Source organism: Aythya ferina (genome assembly GCF_964211825.1).
Source record: "Aythya ferina genome assembly, chromosome: 1".
Taxonomy (NCBI): Eukaryota; Metazoa; Chordata; class Aves; order Anseriformes; family Anatidae; genus Aythya; species Aythya ferina.
The window spans coordinates 31,146,452-31,163,740 of NC_140296.1; the positions used below are offsets into that span (position 1 = coordinate 31,146,452).

The window sequence follows — 17,289 nt, forward strand, 5'->3', positions numbered from 1 at the left end:
CAAACCTGTGTTGCTCTTTTTCTCCTTATGTCAAGTCTTTCATGAAAATATGTCTGTTATGATGTGCAGTTGATTTCTGTTCTTAGGCTTTCCAGCCACCTGGATGTTTTGCAATGTCCCAAACCTCCATTAATACATGGGTAAATATTCAACTGGAAACATATACAAGGAGGCTTTCTTAGTGATTCCAAGTGTGCTATGAGTGGGCTGGTAAGACCCCAGCATCAAGAAGAAAGTTTGATAAGGATCCAGGCTGCTTAAGTAGCCTCTCCCAGAAACGTGCTTCTCAGTAACAAATGTGTTGAAGTAGATTTGCTCCATTTACCTATTACTATGTTATTGCATCAAAGAGAGGAGTGAATTGGGGCACAATTGCAGTGCACACACCATTTAAAGAGTGTTTTTAGCAAGGATTTACTGCTGGGAAGTTAGAGGCTCTCATGTATCTGTATCTGCGTGGGTATATACACACAGACATGCAGAAGACTGGCTTGTTTGCAAAGCAGATGAAGTTCTTTGACCACTCTAGGCACATACAGCTTCCGTGGCCTCTTAGTCCAATCCTGCACTTCACTGGAGCTGGATGACATTAAGACTTTGTGTAGATAGGTTTGTTGGTCCAGCATTGAGCACAAGCTGTTTAGAAACATGAGAGCAGTAAGGACACCATTGCAGTGGTCAGTGCTCATCCCAGGCTTCGTACTGAGAGCTTCAGCACAGCAACCCAGGAGTTCACAAAGCAGTTCTTTAGAAACTGCAGCCACTGCACAAATAGCTATCTTTCACTATCAGCTGTGTTATGGAAATTAATTTCCTCATATTTTAATTCTTGCCTCCCAGCTTTTCCACTGCTCTTTCGAAGAACTGCAGTCCTCTTCAATTGTTGTAGCTTGTCCAGGTATCTGTTAGCAGAAGGACAACTATTGAACAAATTTCTAGGATGAGTTTTATGCTTCAGCTATTTTTCAGAAAGAACCTGTAAACCAGATAAATTTAGTCTGCAAACAAAGAAACTATAAAACAGCCACAGACGTTTCTTTTTAAGCACAGTGTAAATAAGAGTATTCATAAAACTTTTGTGTACTGTCTGCTATGTACCTTTTTTTTTTTTCTGCAACCTTACAGAAAAGAAATTAATAACCTCTTTCCATTATTGAATAAAATACAAGATTTTGCCCTACTTTCATGGTAAAAGAAATTAATTCTAGTTGTTTCTCTCATGTTCCCTTATATGTGCATCACTATACAACTCCTGGAAACCTGTAAAAATAAATGTGATTTTTGCATCATGTGTGATTGTTTAGGCTAGTCTCACATAAAATACGAAAACCTTAACCACACAGTTGCATCCCACATACGGCTTCCTTTCCTTGTCCCTGAAATTGCATTCAGGGATAACAGAAGATTCTCCCGTTGAGCATCTTTTATGTATGTGCATCATGTTTGCATAGTCATAAATTAGCACAATGAAGCCTTATGGTACTGAGTAAGATTTATTTTTTTCACCCAGGGGACTAACATTTTTACATTTTTGAAGGATTTCAGCTTTCATTACAAAATATTTTACAGATTCTCACTCAGTCTTTTGTAGTTAAGACATTGACAGTGGTTAGATTAGAAAACCAACATCTGCAAATTTGTAACAATTTATATACATGTAATAGCATATCAGTTACTTGAAATTACTGCTTCAAATATGCATGTTTTGCACAGAAGTAAGAGTGAATGTAAGTTAAATACTTCTCTCAGAATTTAAAAAAAAAAAAAAGCAAACTGGAGAAAGCTGTTTTCTGCAGCCTGTTGGGCTGTTGGGGTTTCCTTTAGAAAATTAAGACCCTCAGTGTTCACTAGTGATTGATGAGCATGAAATTGTCTTTAGTACCTGATTCATCTGCTGAGTAGCAGATCTGCTGTGGACTAAAATGGAAGATACGGTATCAGAAAGCTTAGAGCAGTTCTACTGCAGGAGAAGCTATCAGGATGTTGTTCAGCAGAAACAAAGGAACATCTCTGTTTTGCATTGTATGGTATTTTCTGTTTGAAATTATAACACTCAGTAAAAAGTAAAATGCATGAAATGGTGTATGAAGAAATGCTTTGTAAGTTTGGCCTGAAGAAGCTCACCTGCTTGCTCTCTCAACAGATAACTGGTGACTGAACAAAGAAGTGAGAGACCTTTCTCATACAGAAGGTAAAGTGAAATTCTGGGAGTATTGAGTGTTTTTGTGTCCTTGGATGTTTTATTAAATTTTATTAAATTGCATTACTGCAAAATCAGAACTTCCTGGTTCTTACTAAAGGAAAACGATATTTTTCATTTCAAACTCTATCTCATGAGTAGGCTTTTATAAAATACAGTCATGAATTTGTTTTGTTTTCTTTGTTAAAAACTCAAGTGATAAAAAATAAAGGCTTAGTTGCCTTTTCTGAGTACTGAAAATACATTGTTTCTTTAAAGATATTACTTAAAATCTCCTCAAGATAATCTCTCTGAATACGTGAAAGGTCCCCAGTTTGTGGCACTGAAGGACGCGGTTTAGTGATGGGACTCAGTAGGTCAGGTTGAAAGTTGGACTTGAAGATCTTGAAGGTCTTTTCTAATGTAAATGATTCTATGATTATATGATTCTAATAATTTCAGTGACAGTTCAATTACCCAATTAGAAAACTGGAGAGAAAAAATTAAATATTTCTTAACATTTCATTCTCTAGGTTACATAATCCTTTTCATGATATACAAAAAAAAATAATAATAATAATGAAAAGTTCAAGGGATTGTGTTTAAGAAGAAAAATGAGAGAAAAAAAAAAAAAAAAAGAAATTAGAGTAGAAAAAGAAAATACAATTATAGAAATTATAGGTGTGTATTAATAATAATTACACTGGGAATTTTGTGGCCATACTCCCATGCTTTATTTCTTACTTTTGGCATTAAATTAATGTTGAGCTTTTGTATTTATATCCCCTTTCTTTCTCCCTTTCTTCCTTTCTTTCTTCTTACCCCTTACCTCATAAGAAGTAGAAAAAATAATAAATACTTTAATGATGCCTTTGTGGTAGTAAACCACTTCTGAAGCACCTTTAAAGCCATTCCTAAATACCTCAACCTTGCTAAATCTCTTTAACAGTACATTCTTATCTATGTATCTGTCAAAGCAGGTAGTCATGGAGGCTTATCTGTGCATGTTCAATATCCTAAATCTGTCTAAGATAAGGACAACAGGGGAAAAGGAGTAGAACATTTTAAGGTGTATGAAAATGTTAAAAATCCTGAGATAAATTTACCGCTGTGTAAAACTATTTCATTGCAGTGAATCTGGTCTCTTTATTTATAAGGGCAAGCAACGGGTGGGTTTCATTTTGCCCACATTTGGACCTCTCCAATGCAGATGTCTGTGATGGATGTACTTGCCCAAAGTCCTCTGCATAGCTAGAGGAGAGAAATAGGCACGTCGCAGATGCCGTTTGTCTCATATCACAAGAGCAATCTAAAATAGGTCAGATGAATTGACTGCCAAAACCCACTTATTTCTCTCTTGTCTCTGTAAAAAGAGCCTTAGACAAGTGCCTCAAATGTAAATATCTGCTTTGCAAATGTCCATCATTCAGCAAGATGAACCACACTTATACTGCCTTACAAATATCGATTAGCAAAGCAATAAGAGAGGTGTTAAGTGCTGCTCAGATACAAAGTTCCTGGTTAAAAATAAATAAATAAATAAATAAATAAAATCTGTCAGATCAGACAAGGCAGAAAAAGAGTGGAACAGAGACAAGATTTTATCTGTCTTATGCAGATGGGAAATAGAAGCTTGCTTAACAGAGGTTAAACCAGTTTCAGTCATCTGGAAATCAACCACCTCTGAGGTTAACAGAAGGGCTGAAACACTGAAATTCCCAGCACACATCTGTCCCAGTTGAGCTTTACCAAATACATTGACCTACTTTTGGTGTCCAGGCTGGGATATTGATTTTTCAAGATATTTTTGGTACTTCAGAGTACAGCACATTCTCATAGCATTTTGTATGTTCAAAACACAATATGTGATTATTTCAGTCTACAGCTATGCTCCTGCCACATCACCCCAAACTCAAAATGACTTCATGCAACACCCAAGAGAGAATTTCTAATTGCCAAATGTAGAAAAAAATGTCTCTCCCTCACTGCCTTTATATAAATTCTTTTTGTTGTGGTTCAACACCTTATTCCTGAAATACTTTTGGTCTTCTTCAAGTAAGTAGCTTTGGGTCCTGCTGGAAATAAGTCATCTTCACTTTGCAGAGTAAACCTAGTCAATAAAAGCAACCTGTATTGAACTGCTGAATGCAGCAGACATTAACATACAATCCCATGGATAATCTATGTCATAATCATAGAAGATCTAGTAAAAAATGCCTATACTGGGATATGGCTTACATCCTGGGGGGAGCTTGACTTAAGATTCTTTAAAGGTGTCTTCTTTTCACATACAAACTAAGAAAAGGTGTTTTACAAACTGCCCTCACAGGCTAACCATAGACTGAAATGTCCTGATTCACAGTTCATATCTCTTCCATTTGAGTTAGTCAAGAAGCTGATGGTAATAATAAGCTGTCTGCCCTTCATGGACACCAGACGTTAAAGAAAGACTAAGACAGTCATTTTCCTTGTGAGTTTCAGAGGTATTTTGTAAAAACAGAGGAATGTGAGAACTCAAGCTGTCTAAGATCAGTTCAAGGCTCTGGAGAGAGATACATAACTACTACTTACAGAGTTGGGTGATTTTTATATCTTTCAAAATGTTGGTTCTGCCACTCAACATTTCCTTACTTCTTTTTTTTTTTTTTTTTTTTTTCTTCTTTTTCTTCCTTTCTGAGTCTGGACTGTCCTTACATCTTAGATTCACCTTAGTTTCTCTTCCGTCTGCTATTTATTTCTTTGCACTCAGTCAGGATATGTAGGCTTACTCTGCTCTACTGCAGTCACCTAAAACATTGACACTCATATTTGAGCTAGCCTTTCAGAGCTTCCTCTATATTCTTTGAAGAGAATTTAGCATTTTTAGGGACAACTCGTACCATCTTAAAATAAACAGCTGAGATCAAATAAATCTAAAACAATCACCTGAGATCAGGTATTCCACAGGAAGAACCTCTTCTCTCCGTTGACTGAAAAGGGTTTATTCCAAATCTGAATGTCTCCTGTTTTAGGCAGCAAAAGCTAGGACACATGAATACTATCTAGGGTTTCCTTTTCTCCTGTGTTGACTGGACATTAATACAGAGAAGAGTTGGCACAAAGGAAAAAAAAATCATGGTCAAAGAAGAATCCATGATGAATAGGAGAGGTCTAGAAGCAAGTTTCATTTGGTACATGAAGATGCAGTTGGAGGACTGCAGCTTCATTGGCTGCAACACACTCAGGTGCAGACATCAGGGAGAAGAATGTGGTGTAACCAGAAGTCTCACATGTATGAATTCTCTGCTGAGGACACACAAAGAACAGTTGTGTTCATAGACCTCAGCTCTATGCAGACAAATTTGAATAGATTTTCAGAAACTTAGCAAATGCAGCCTTGTTTGATCCTGCTCAGTATGCTTGTCTTTCTGGAGACAGTGGAACATTTTAACAAAAGAAAATATATATTTAAAAGAAAAAAGTCTTCATCAACCTTGTTCTGAGAAATAACACAATTGTTTAGATGAACTAGCACAAGTTGTTTTTAATTTTTGATATGCTGAGAACAGGGAGGATTGACAGAGAACAGACCATGGAGAATAGCCTGAGGCAGACACGTAACATGGAAAACTTCAACCTTCATGGTTAGTAAAGTTCTAAGCCACAAATACAGTTTTATTTTATACATACCACTAGAATGTTTTGAATAGAATATTTTATGTATGTTTCCTTTCACTGAAGTTCAAGATGCAAGAATAGAATCCGTACTTTCAGATGGGAGGTTTTTTAGCAGTTTACCCAGCCCTCTGCCATAACTTGCTTTCTGGTGTTCTTCACATCTTGATGTTGGAAGTTGTTTCTAAGGGGAGGCAGAAATATCAGGCTTTTACTTGCTTCCATTTTCAATCCAGCCTGGCTCAGTTTTACAATATCAGGCCTTCTGGGAGCCTCTCGACATGACAATAAGTATAAAAGTTATCAATAACAACAGGGGTTCCTGCTGTGGAAGGGTACTGTAATTGCAATTGCCTAGGATCTGGAAATTCATTATGGAGAAGGCGTATGTTCTACAGTTTGATTCTCTTGGGTATATTCTCTCTCTCCCTAGCAAATCACAGCTTCTAGGGTGAGTTTTCTTTTATTTATTTCCTTATTTATTTACTTTAAAAATAACTGAAATCAAAGCAATGCACTGCCACAAGTGGCAGAAAATCAAAAGTGGGAAAAAAAAAAAAAAAGGAAAAAATGCTACTGACAAATATTTTAAGAAATAATAATAGAAAATGAAATGTTTTACATACATTCTCATGTTAACCTGTGATTTAAAGCATGATGACCACACACTTGGACTGCATCCCCAGGAAGTATCGAGAAGACATATTTCTTCTTGTGTACATGAAATAAGATGTCTTTGTATAGCAATAAGTCCTGTTTTTGCAGTGTAGCTTGGTAGTCATAATAGAAGAATAAATAATAATTTTATGGTAGATAATTTAAAAAATTGGACATAATAAAACATAAGCATAATATTTAAAATACCAGAATGTGTTTTCTTTACTTGCAGGCATTTATTTCACCTCTATATACAATGACAGCTTTCTAAGGAAAAGCACATTCGCAACATAACTTGCCTTCAATCATTAATTTCTTTCTACTTTTTTTACTGTTCCTTTTAAATGACTGCGAAGTAAACTCACCAGAAAAATATCTCTGTGTCATTGTTTTTGGCACTATGCTGTATTAAGAATTTTTAATTGTCTATTCTCATTCTGCAGTTCATATGGATATGTGAACACCAAAACCAACTGCTCCAAGCACTCCTCCCTGCCTTCTGCAGGTCTTTAATTTCCACAGCTCAACACTGAAGTTTATGAGAGTTGCAAGTAATGGGCACCCCTTTAAAGATCAGGCTAGTAACTCACTAGTTCATAAATATACATGTAAATCAATTATTCCCACTAATGAATGCATCTGTGAACCAAAACACACATTAATGGTATCAGCAGTACGTAAATATAAACTAAATTAAAAAAAAAAAAAAAGGACACAGAGACACAGAGACACAGTAACCAAAGAAATAGCTGTAGTCTCAAAACTTTGTAAAGTCTTGATATGACTATTTAAGTGAAGATGTCTGTTATTCCATGCATTCCGTGTGATTCTTTGCATGTTTCTACCACTTGTCACAGCAAAATAAAATATTCCTTAATGAGCCATTTCTGTTTAAATACAAGTATTAAATAAAGCCCAATACAGCCTAGAGATAGAATGTACATTTAAATGCTGTTATTTTACATACATTAAAAAAATATATTTTTCCTAATGCTGAGGAAAAAATGTCACTGAAGGTTTTTGTTTGTTTGTGTGTTTGTTTGTTTTTGTGATAACACAAACCCCAGAAGGCTGTTGGAGCTCCTGAATATCTGGGCATTTTAATTCATTTCAGTATAGCTGTGCTCCAATTTATTCCAGTCTTGGCACTGGTTGCTAAAACACTCCTGCCAACCCTGAACAAACCACCTAATCCAGCCCAACCTCACCAGAAAGAATAATCCTTCATGTGACACTGAAAAGCAGTCAGCCACAGCCACCCTCTCAGAAGCCTGCATTTTCCAAAGGGCATGCCCACTAGCTCTTCAGAAATACTTCTCAGGTATCCCCTTTCTGTACTGAGAAAACCCTTTTCCAATAGTCTTAACAATTCTTAAAGGCATTGAGTAAATACACCATGACTAGTCACCAGAAAATCTGCTTGGCGCTGCTAACACCTTTTGTCCATCTTCCAGATGCACCATGTGTATCTGCCCTAGCCACCAGAGACATCGTCTTACAAAGCTCTCCTCCCTCCATCCATCCACCCACCCACACACCCATCCATCCATCCATCCATCCATCCATCCATCCATCCATCCATCCATCCATCCATCCATCCATCCATCCATCCATCCATCCATCCACCAATCCATCCACCCATCCATCCGTGCTATAGAGTCAGAAGGATACACAGATATTTTGCAGGTGTCTGGTGGTGGATGTGGGGCCACCAAGCTGCCAGAACTCTCTGATATCACATTTTCCCACTGATGACAAGCTGTTTGGCACACTCCCATCCACTTAAATGCAAGCACATCTGCATCTGGATACTCTTCCCATAGCTGCAGGCTCTCTCCATGACAGGAGAATGACTATACTTTCTTAAAAGGTGTCTTTACAAAATGCTCCAGAGTTCAGGCCTCACAGACAGCTGAGCTCTGGTAGGTTTAATTTGTAGAGGTTTAATTCCTTGCAATATTGAATTATTTCTTGGTAGTTCAACAATAATTCTCTGAGGTCATTGCCCTTGAAGTAAAGAGTGGCAGGAGAGGGATTGTGCGCTTATACCTGATTAGCCCCAACACAGAACCTGGCATTTTAGCTTGCACTGGCAGAGGAGGTGGTTATATGTTATTATTGGTAGGACAAGGATTGAGTAAATGGCATATACACAAATGTCCCCTTCTGCTGCCTCTGCCACAGAGGCAGGCACAAAAAAAAAAAAAAAAAAAAAAAAAAAAACCAGCAGGAGCTAGAGGTTTGGATACCTATTTGTGTTTTACACTCTGACAGGTAAACTGGTATGTCTTACAGGATGTCCTTTCCCTCTTTCTGTAGACTCAAATCCACTCACTTCAGTGTCTACAGTAAGTTCAGGCTTTCTGTTATTATTGAGTGCATAGAAGGAATGCAACAAAGGGAGGAAACTGTTTTCTTTTGCCTTTTCTGCAGCAGCAACAGAGTTGTTTATTACATTTTAATCATTTTCACCTATGCAAATATGCTGAAGCCAAAAAGTCTGCACAGCTGTCAGAGAGACTACAGGCTTAGAAATCAGCAGGGTAGCTGGAGTATAAATAATGGCTTATTTTGTTTGCCAGGCCTTTGACACTTGTTAGGATGCAGGTAGAGAAATGTCCACCTGCTTTTCAGATCCCATTTGATTACTCAGAGCTGGGATTTTTTTGCAAAAACACTTTTTTTTTTTTTTTTTTTTTTTTTTCATTTTACGTGAGACAACTCATGTGAAGTCACAGTTGGACAGCAAGGGCGTGTCTGAACACAGACGTTAAAGTGTCCATTTCTTACAACAATACTAAAAACACACTGAAACTGAGTTTGGCAATGCAGATTAGCCAAGTGATGGTCTGAGATTGTGAGGGTCATTTTTCTCCGGTGTCATCACTTCAAAGCACATTTACAACCTCTGTAAGTCTAAACGACTGTATGCTAAGAGGAGTGCTAAAACATGCTTTAAATCTCCTTTGGAGAACTGGGATAACTTTAAATATATTCACATATAAAAGGAACAGTAACTATTGTGAAAAAATATATAAAGTGACTAAGTCAAACTCTTTATTTATTTTTAGCCACGTTTTCCTTCAGAATGCCCCAAATGATTAGATTTTGCAGTTCTGTATCACTTGCCAAGTTTCATGTTTTTTAAAAGTCAAAGCCATTGTTTTGAAGGCCACTATCAAAGATGCAAAATGTCTTTTGCACAGTTAACCTCATAAAAATGGCTTGTATTTGTTTTCAAAATTTATTTGTGGCAACAAAATACTCCTGGGCTGAAGTGTTCTGTGCCAAATGTAGTTTACAGTGAGAGTTTGCAGGCCAAATTCTGAAACCAGTGAAAAACAGAGCCTGTGTAGGGAAATACTGACATTACCTTTGCCTGCCTACACGTTCATGGGCTTTGTAATGTGTTCACTATTTCACTGCATTCAAAATCAATGCATTTGCTTAGTAGATCCATCATTTTATTAGTTTAAAAAATTCTTCATTAAACCCACTTTATGCCTCTCCAAATCCATATTTTTTATTAATAGTGAAAATAAGATAGAGTCATTGCAAGCAGACAATAAAACCTATGTGCATAGGGTAATTTACTTGCTGTTCATGCTAAGAGACTCTATGAGTATTATAGTTTTGATGAACTGTCCCGGCACTGTTTATACAGTGGATTTTTTATCCTGCAGCATTCATACATTTCACTGAATGCTTCTTATCAGAGCCCTGGGGTACTCTATAATTCCTGAATCTAAAAGTAGAGGCATGTCAGACATAAAATAGGAAATGTGGAACGTGAGGTTTTGAGGAGTGTTTCAGGTGATTTTGAAAAATATATCATAGTTAATAACATGAAGTGCTCCTCTAGGGTAAAGGAAAAATTTAAGAAGGGAAGATATTCTTTAAAAGAGGCTTTAGCTAGGATAGGAGAAACAGAACATGTGCAAAATGAAGTCAGTAATATGCTTCTGAATAATGAGAAAGTTACATTCGGGAAATGAATGTTAAGAAATTTAAGTTTCAGTAACTATGGATGGAGAGAGGTGACAGGATTTGAATTGGGTAATGGAAATCAGACTATCTAGATTGCAGTATCTGTGTGGGAGAAGAATCTCTTTCTGTAAGTCTTATCCTATGACTACGGAAGCAAAGAGGGCAAAGGGAGTACCGCAGAATAATGGAAGAAGAGACTATCAAGTGAGTATTCAGAGCTTTATAATTTATTGTTTGTTTTTGCACTTTGAGTAGGATATCAGAGCACCAATGATGTAAGCTTCAAGATCAGTTTTCAGGGACAACTTTTTCCTTTTCTCTGATGAGATTTTTATTCATGTACTACTTAATAAAAGCCAAGTGGCAATGATGGCTGGTAGGTTATGACTCTGGACTCGTGAATGTATCCATTTTTGCAGAGCTTTAAAATGTAAATATTTATAAAATGTATATATATATATATTCAAACTTTGTTTATCATGGTTTTGTGGCTCTGGCACTTTTGACATGCCTTACAAAATTGTACCTCGGGATACCTACCTCTTTGGGATGAGGATGCTCTAAAAAGAGTGTTATGAAAGCCAACCAATTTTTCCTTTCTTTATAGTTTTCTTTAAGAGGAACAGATGTCAAGTGCATGTTGTACCTTTGAGTGTGCTTTTTCTGTGTTGTACCCTTCATGCCTGTCATAACTATGTCCTCTTTTTTACCCCTCTTCTGTCACTTTTTATCCTTTTTTCCCCAACTCAGTCTTCCTTTCTGTTTTTCACATATATACTGTGCTGTATAATTGCATAAAATCCATGAGAAATTCAGCTGCTCCCTGATCACTACTTTTTTTCAGACTGAGCAAAGGTGAAAGCCTTGAGGCTTCTCCTTCCTGTTCCCAGTCTGAAGAGGTCCAGGTAAGCAGTAAAATTCACTGATTTCCCTGCTCCCAAACAATCCAGGCAAAGGAGGAAGCTAGACTCTTTTCCTACTGTGTAAAGAAAAAAAAAAAAGACACACTATGGTCCCTCTCCAACTACCTCAACCATGCAAGGAAAAGAAGAGGGGATGGGGCTTCTATCAGACTTCTTACAGACCACAGGACTAATATCTTCAAAAGGATGGGACACCCTCTGCCGTTTTTAGTTGCCTTGAAAGAAAAGGTGTAGTCAAAGTAATGACAGGCACAAAGTGTGGGGAGAGGATGTATATATGTTGGAACTGTGTAATCTCTTGTAGTATAACAGGTACACTCAAGTTTACTAAGTGTGAGTATACAATCTGAAGACCTTTGGACCTCATTTCCAGAAATTTTGGCTTGTGGCAGAACCTCACAGAATCACAGAAATTGTGAGGCTGGCAGGCATCTTGGATAGCATCTGGTCCAACCCCTTGTTGAGATGTTGAGAGTAAATTCAGTTACAGCAGGTTGTCCATGTCCTGTTGAATGTTAAATACATGTATCTTCAAGGATGGAAATGCCACAGCCTGTCTGGGTAACTTTTGCCCAGTGCTTGACCACACTCAAATTAAAAATAAATAAATAAATAAGTAAAAAAGAAAAAAAAAAATAGTCTTTCTCATGTTTAAGTAGAATCTTCTGTATTTCATTTTGTGCCTTCTGTGTCTTGTCCTGTCACTGAGAACCACTGGCAAGAGTTTTGTTCAGTCTTTTTTATTCTTCCCTATCAGGTATTTATCCACCTGGATAAGATCCCCTTGAGCCTTCTTTGCTTCGGGCAGAATAGTCCCAGCTCACTCAGCCTCTCCTCTTATCAAAGATGTTTCAGTCCCTTCATCATCTTTATGGCGTTTTTCTGGTCTCTACTTGTCCATGTCTGTCTCATTTTGGGACACCAAATGCCAGATCCAGCATTCCAGGTGTGTCTCACTAGTGCTGAGCAGAGGAGGGGGATCACCTCCCTCGGTCTGCTCATGATTCTCTGCCTTATGCAGCCCAGGAGGCTGTTGGCCTTTGTTTCAAAGCGACATGGTTGGCTCATGGTGAGCCTGTCCCCCAGGTGCCCCAGGTCTTTTGCTGCAGAGCTGCTTTCCAGGCAGTCATTCTGCAATATGCACTGGTGTCTGAGGTTATTCCTCTCCAGGGACAGGACTTGATGTATTCATCTGTTGACATTTTTCTTTGTTGAACTCCATGAGGTTCCTGTTGGCCCATTTGTTGGCCATTCTTCTGCGGTTCCTCTGAATGGCATTACAAGCATTTGGTGTATCATCCACTCCTCCCAGATTTGCATTCTCTACAAGTTTGCTGAAGGTGCCCTCTGTCCCTTCAGCTGGGCTTTGTGGCACTGTTCATAACCCTCTGGGCCTGGCCATTCAGCCAGTTCTCAATGCACCAAAGACTCCTAAATTCTGATCTCAGCATCTCTGAAAGTCCTGTGCAAAGTTTCTTACAGTTGCTCAAGCTTCCCCCCTCCTCCCCTCTCCCATATATGATGGCATCCAAATCCAGAAGGAGGTTTGTCTGGTTTTTGTCAGGAATTTTCCAATGTCATGCAAGAAATTTCTTGTAGAACTACAGAATAAAGGCAGATTTCCTATGCTTTAGATGTTAAACTACAGTTCCCATCTCTGCCACTTTTATTACCCAGAATTATAAAGTAGACCTCTATGAGCACAGAGACATTTCTTTGTTATAGTCTCTTTTTCACAACTGTACTTTAAATATGTGTGATTTTTTTTAATAATCCTTTGTATTTTTTCCATTGTGTGTAACTGAAAAGGATAGAAAATGCAATGTGTGAGAACATCCTGCTTTCAGACAGCTGCATCATCACAAGTCCATTTTTATCCAAAACAGTACTTCTAATGGAAATAGAAATAAACAAACGTGAAGAAATTCTGCTTGTCTGCTGCAAATCATTCTTATTACTTTTGCTAAAAGTCTTGCCTGACTTCAAACAGATTGAGCACAACCTTCCTAAGAAAAGGCAGTGGAAAGCATGTACAGAGAGGGTATAGAAATGGACACAGCTTCATGGATAGCATGACTGCATGTATTTGTGGACAATAAAGGCATGGCGGTTAGTTGCATTCCCTACCCTCTGAATATATGTGTAATTGCATAGTCATGGCAAGTTCTGAATACAGGACTTTTCATTAGTTTTAGATTGCCTTCAGAATGGTGAAGCCTTTCTTTTTCTCCAACCCCCACTGATACTCCTTGCCTGTAGTGCTAATTTTCTTTCCAATGTGACACCCAAGTATCTGACATGCTTTGACATAGATACTGTGAAAGCCTTGCCTGCCTTGGGAGTCAGGATCCTCTCATAGTACAGTAAGTTCCCTTTAAAAATAGATATTGTCTCATCTTTTCTGCTTGGGACTTAATTGATGTTGATTATATACATGTACCATTTACTCTTTAAGAGAGCTTGTTTAATACCAGTCCATCTCCTGAGCTTCCCCCTCGTGTGGTTCAGGGCCACAGCTGCAGCCCCAACCGTGATGGTGCATGTTAGGACAGCCTGCTCAAGCAAGTGAACTGCCCGTGTCACTGATGGATGTAGTGGGAACACTAGAGAAGAAAGGCACATTTTGAAACCATGCTGCTGTGAATGGCTTTCTTAAGAGGTCTGTTGAGCACTGCCGTCATATATTAGTTGAGTCACTTGACTTTTACAGGTCACCTTAGCGTTTTTGGGTGAAGGGCCTGATGTCAAATATCACTGTGGTGACTGATGTCTTCTGTAACACAGTTGACACAGGCTGTGCTTATAGTAGGTGCAAGAGAGGATCTATTTTTTCCACATCTCTGAGTTAAAGGAGCTTCCAATTAGAACTCTTTGTAACTAGTGATTGCTTACAGGTTTCCTAACGGGAGACCTGTGGAAGGGGGCGAGCTTCAGAGGAAAATAAATGAGAACTATAGTGTTATTCTTTTAGTCTGCAATTGTCTGAAGCTGTTGTCAATAGAAATAGTTGCATACATTTGTCTTCATTAATCATTTCAAGGTGTTGCTTTTTGATGCAGCCAGCCCTAGCAATTCACGGGCGCTTTAATTTTCCAATTATTGTACCTGTGGCTCAGAACAGATACTGATTAGTTTCACATTTTGCTCTGTGGGCAGCTTAATGTTCTTGTCACCTTACATTGAGTTTTAAATGTGCGGAGTGTAAGAGAATGTCAGATGTGCTCCCAAGTCTTTTGGGTCAGGCTCAGTAAGTTATGATGTTTCCGGGAACTGTACCGATAGGTTTCTGAAAGATTGATGAAAGAACAAGGTATGGTTTTAGGATCCTATCACAAAAGTAATGATTCCTCTTGTAAAGCAAGTGTGAGTGGGTTTGCTTTCTTTTTCACACAAATTTTTAGCTGAAGATAAAGGTGATAACTGAAAGCTGCCATAACAGCAATACAAAAGGAAGTTATGATAACAGCAAGCCAAGAGCAATGCTTTTCAATATTTGCACACAATTGCAAGACCTTTTCAAACTCTAGTAGTGGAAACGAAGGAGAAAATAAGTTTTGAAAAGCCCTAAACACAAAGATTAATTTTATAACAAATAGAAATGTTGCCTGTCTGCTCTTTATCAATTGTGTACCAGCTATGACTCATTCGTGCATGCTCTTTTCTTTCTGAAAATTGCCATGGAAGAAATCCCCTCCAAAACACAAAACCACGCTGAACATCTGCTGTCTAGGTATTCATTAGTTCTGTCTGCTCTGCTTTTGGCTAATTGCCTGGGAGTGAAGTCGAATCGTTTATGGGGACTTAACCTGGTGCCGGTTATAGTAGTAAAGATCATGTAACATTTTGATAAAAACTTTGAAATGTCAAACATGCAGCCTCCCAAACATAAAGTTTATTTACTGGTTTCTCATACATTTTGTTTGCCTACAATATTGCCTGCACAACTGATAACAGAAAATGTATTTAATAACTACTCAGTGCTAATATGCTGTAGTATGCATGACTGACTAATTTAATTTATCTCTGATTAAGCCTATTATGTTTGAGATCACTTTACAGAAGAGACTTTTTTTTTGCCAGCTGTAAGCTTATTTGAATTGTAATATAAGTTAATAATGTGTGAAATAACTACTGGTGCCTGCTTCTAAATGCTAATTTTACCAAATGACTTCCTGAGTTAACGCATACACAGCTCATCTATTGCAATGTAGTTAGTATGTTGTTGGGACATAAGATTGTGTACGTAAAAAGGCAGGTTGTGGCAATGGGATAAAGTGGCAGTGGTTTCTGCGGACAAAGAGCATGGACCCATGATCACTGCACACTTGGTGGTGGCACACAGTCTACATGTTGACAGCAACAGCTGAGAAGGGGCCCTGGTGATGGGCTTTCACTTGAAGCATTCATTCCCTATGAGGTGCAAAGGGCAATGAGAACTCCTCAGGACAACACATAGAGAGAAGAATGTGAAACAAAAAGTTGTGAATAAAAGCAATCCAGGATCTGAATATGTTTCAATAGGAAAATAGCCATTTGGGTGAAAATCATCTAGATTTTTCTTAGCCTGAGGTTAGAGCTGCAAAAGAAGTGGAAAAAGATGGGAAAACAACAACAAACAACAACAACAACAAAAACAAGTAGTTAAGCAAATAAAAATTAAAATGGAGGGGAAAAAAAGAAGAATCAAAAAATTAAACTATGCCAAGGAAAACTAAATTATTGTTATTATTATTATTATTTTCCATAGGGAAAAATAAGACTCTTTCCTCTTCCCCCTCCACTGTTTTCTGTTGTCTAATTGCTAGAGTAAGCAAGCACATAATGGAGAGGGAAGCAAAGCTTTTTCTGTGGATAAGCCATATCCCAGGGCTATTGATCACTGGCAAATGGGACTTTGCAATGTCTGTGATTTAGCCACTTGTTTCTCTTGATTGAGAGGCTGCAAAGTGCTATCAGTTGGTGATCTGGAAATAGCTCTGTGTTTATCAATTGTTACTCTTACAAGAAACCATAATCATACACATTCTTGCTCTACTTCTTGTTTATTTTAAATCTGATGAGACAATTTAGGTGAAGGGAATGAAGTCTTACACCTTTGAAGAAACAAGTGTGATAGTCTGGAGTTTAGTGTATGAGATCATTTATAAGTGAGCACACACAAATTATGTGTACTTTGAATTTAAATACATGCGACTCCAACAGAAATAAAAGAAGCCAATAGTTTTCTCTGTCAGTTTGGCATATCTCTTCAAATTAGAAAATACATATGATACTGTACTTACTGTGTCAGACTGAGCTGCCAAAACAATGTCACTTGCCTCACACAGAAAGAAAAGTATGCTCTGCATAATTTCTTTTCATGTCATTCTGCTCCACCATCCAAACATAGCCGGCATGTGATAACATGTGGGATGTCAAGCACTATTGTTCACATTTTGTCATGCTATCTCATATAGATCAGTTATCAGCGAGCTGAGCTGTACAGCGGCTCTGATTTCAAGGTCTCTCTTCAAAGAGTGTCACCTGCTAGCTGATGCGACAGGAGTTTGACAGGTCCAAGCACTGGCTATTGGGTTTCAGCTGAATATGTGATGGTTGTACTGCGAAGACTAAGTTTCAAGTGGTATATAATTGACAAAAATGGTATTTTTATACCAGTTTCAAATACAGAAGCTTCAAGATTTGTCCTGTAGTACTGGTGTCAGTAAGACATTTCCTCCTGGTGTTTGCCCAGAGCAGGCAATACATGAATGTAGGAGGGAATGGCATGTGGGAGTCACTTCTTCCCATCAGAGATGGGACTGAAAATCTTATAAACTATCAGTTGACAAAGCTCACTGTTGTATTCCCATGCTCTGCACAGCTCTCCAGCTTGTATCTGGGTATAAT

The 17,289-nt window shown here is 38.0% G+C and overlaps 1 protein-coding gene across 5 annotated transcripts in view; it reads left to right on the top strand.

Annotated features, from left to right (window-relative positions):
* The window catches only part of ENOX1 (ecto-NOX disulfide-thiol exchanger 1), a 361,330-nt gene that overhangs the window by 166,569 nt on the left and 177,472 nt on the right, over positions 1–17,289 (top strand). For 4 of the 5 annotated variants that reach the window (XM_084530082.1, XM_084530077.1, XM_084530081.1 and 1 more), the window contains exon 4: positions 2,144–2,191. The exons of the other annotated variant lie outside the window; for it this stretch is intronic. The gene's annotated coding sequence lies outside the window, so the exon portion shown is untranslated. The remainder of the gene's footprint in view (positions 1–2,143; positions 2,192–17,289) is intronic. 5 annotated transcript variants of the gene reach the window in all.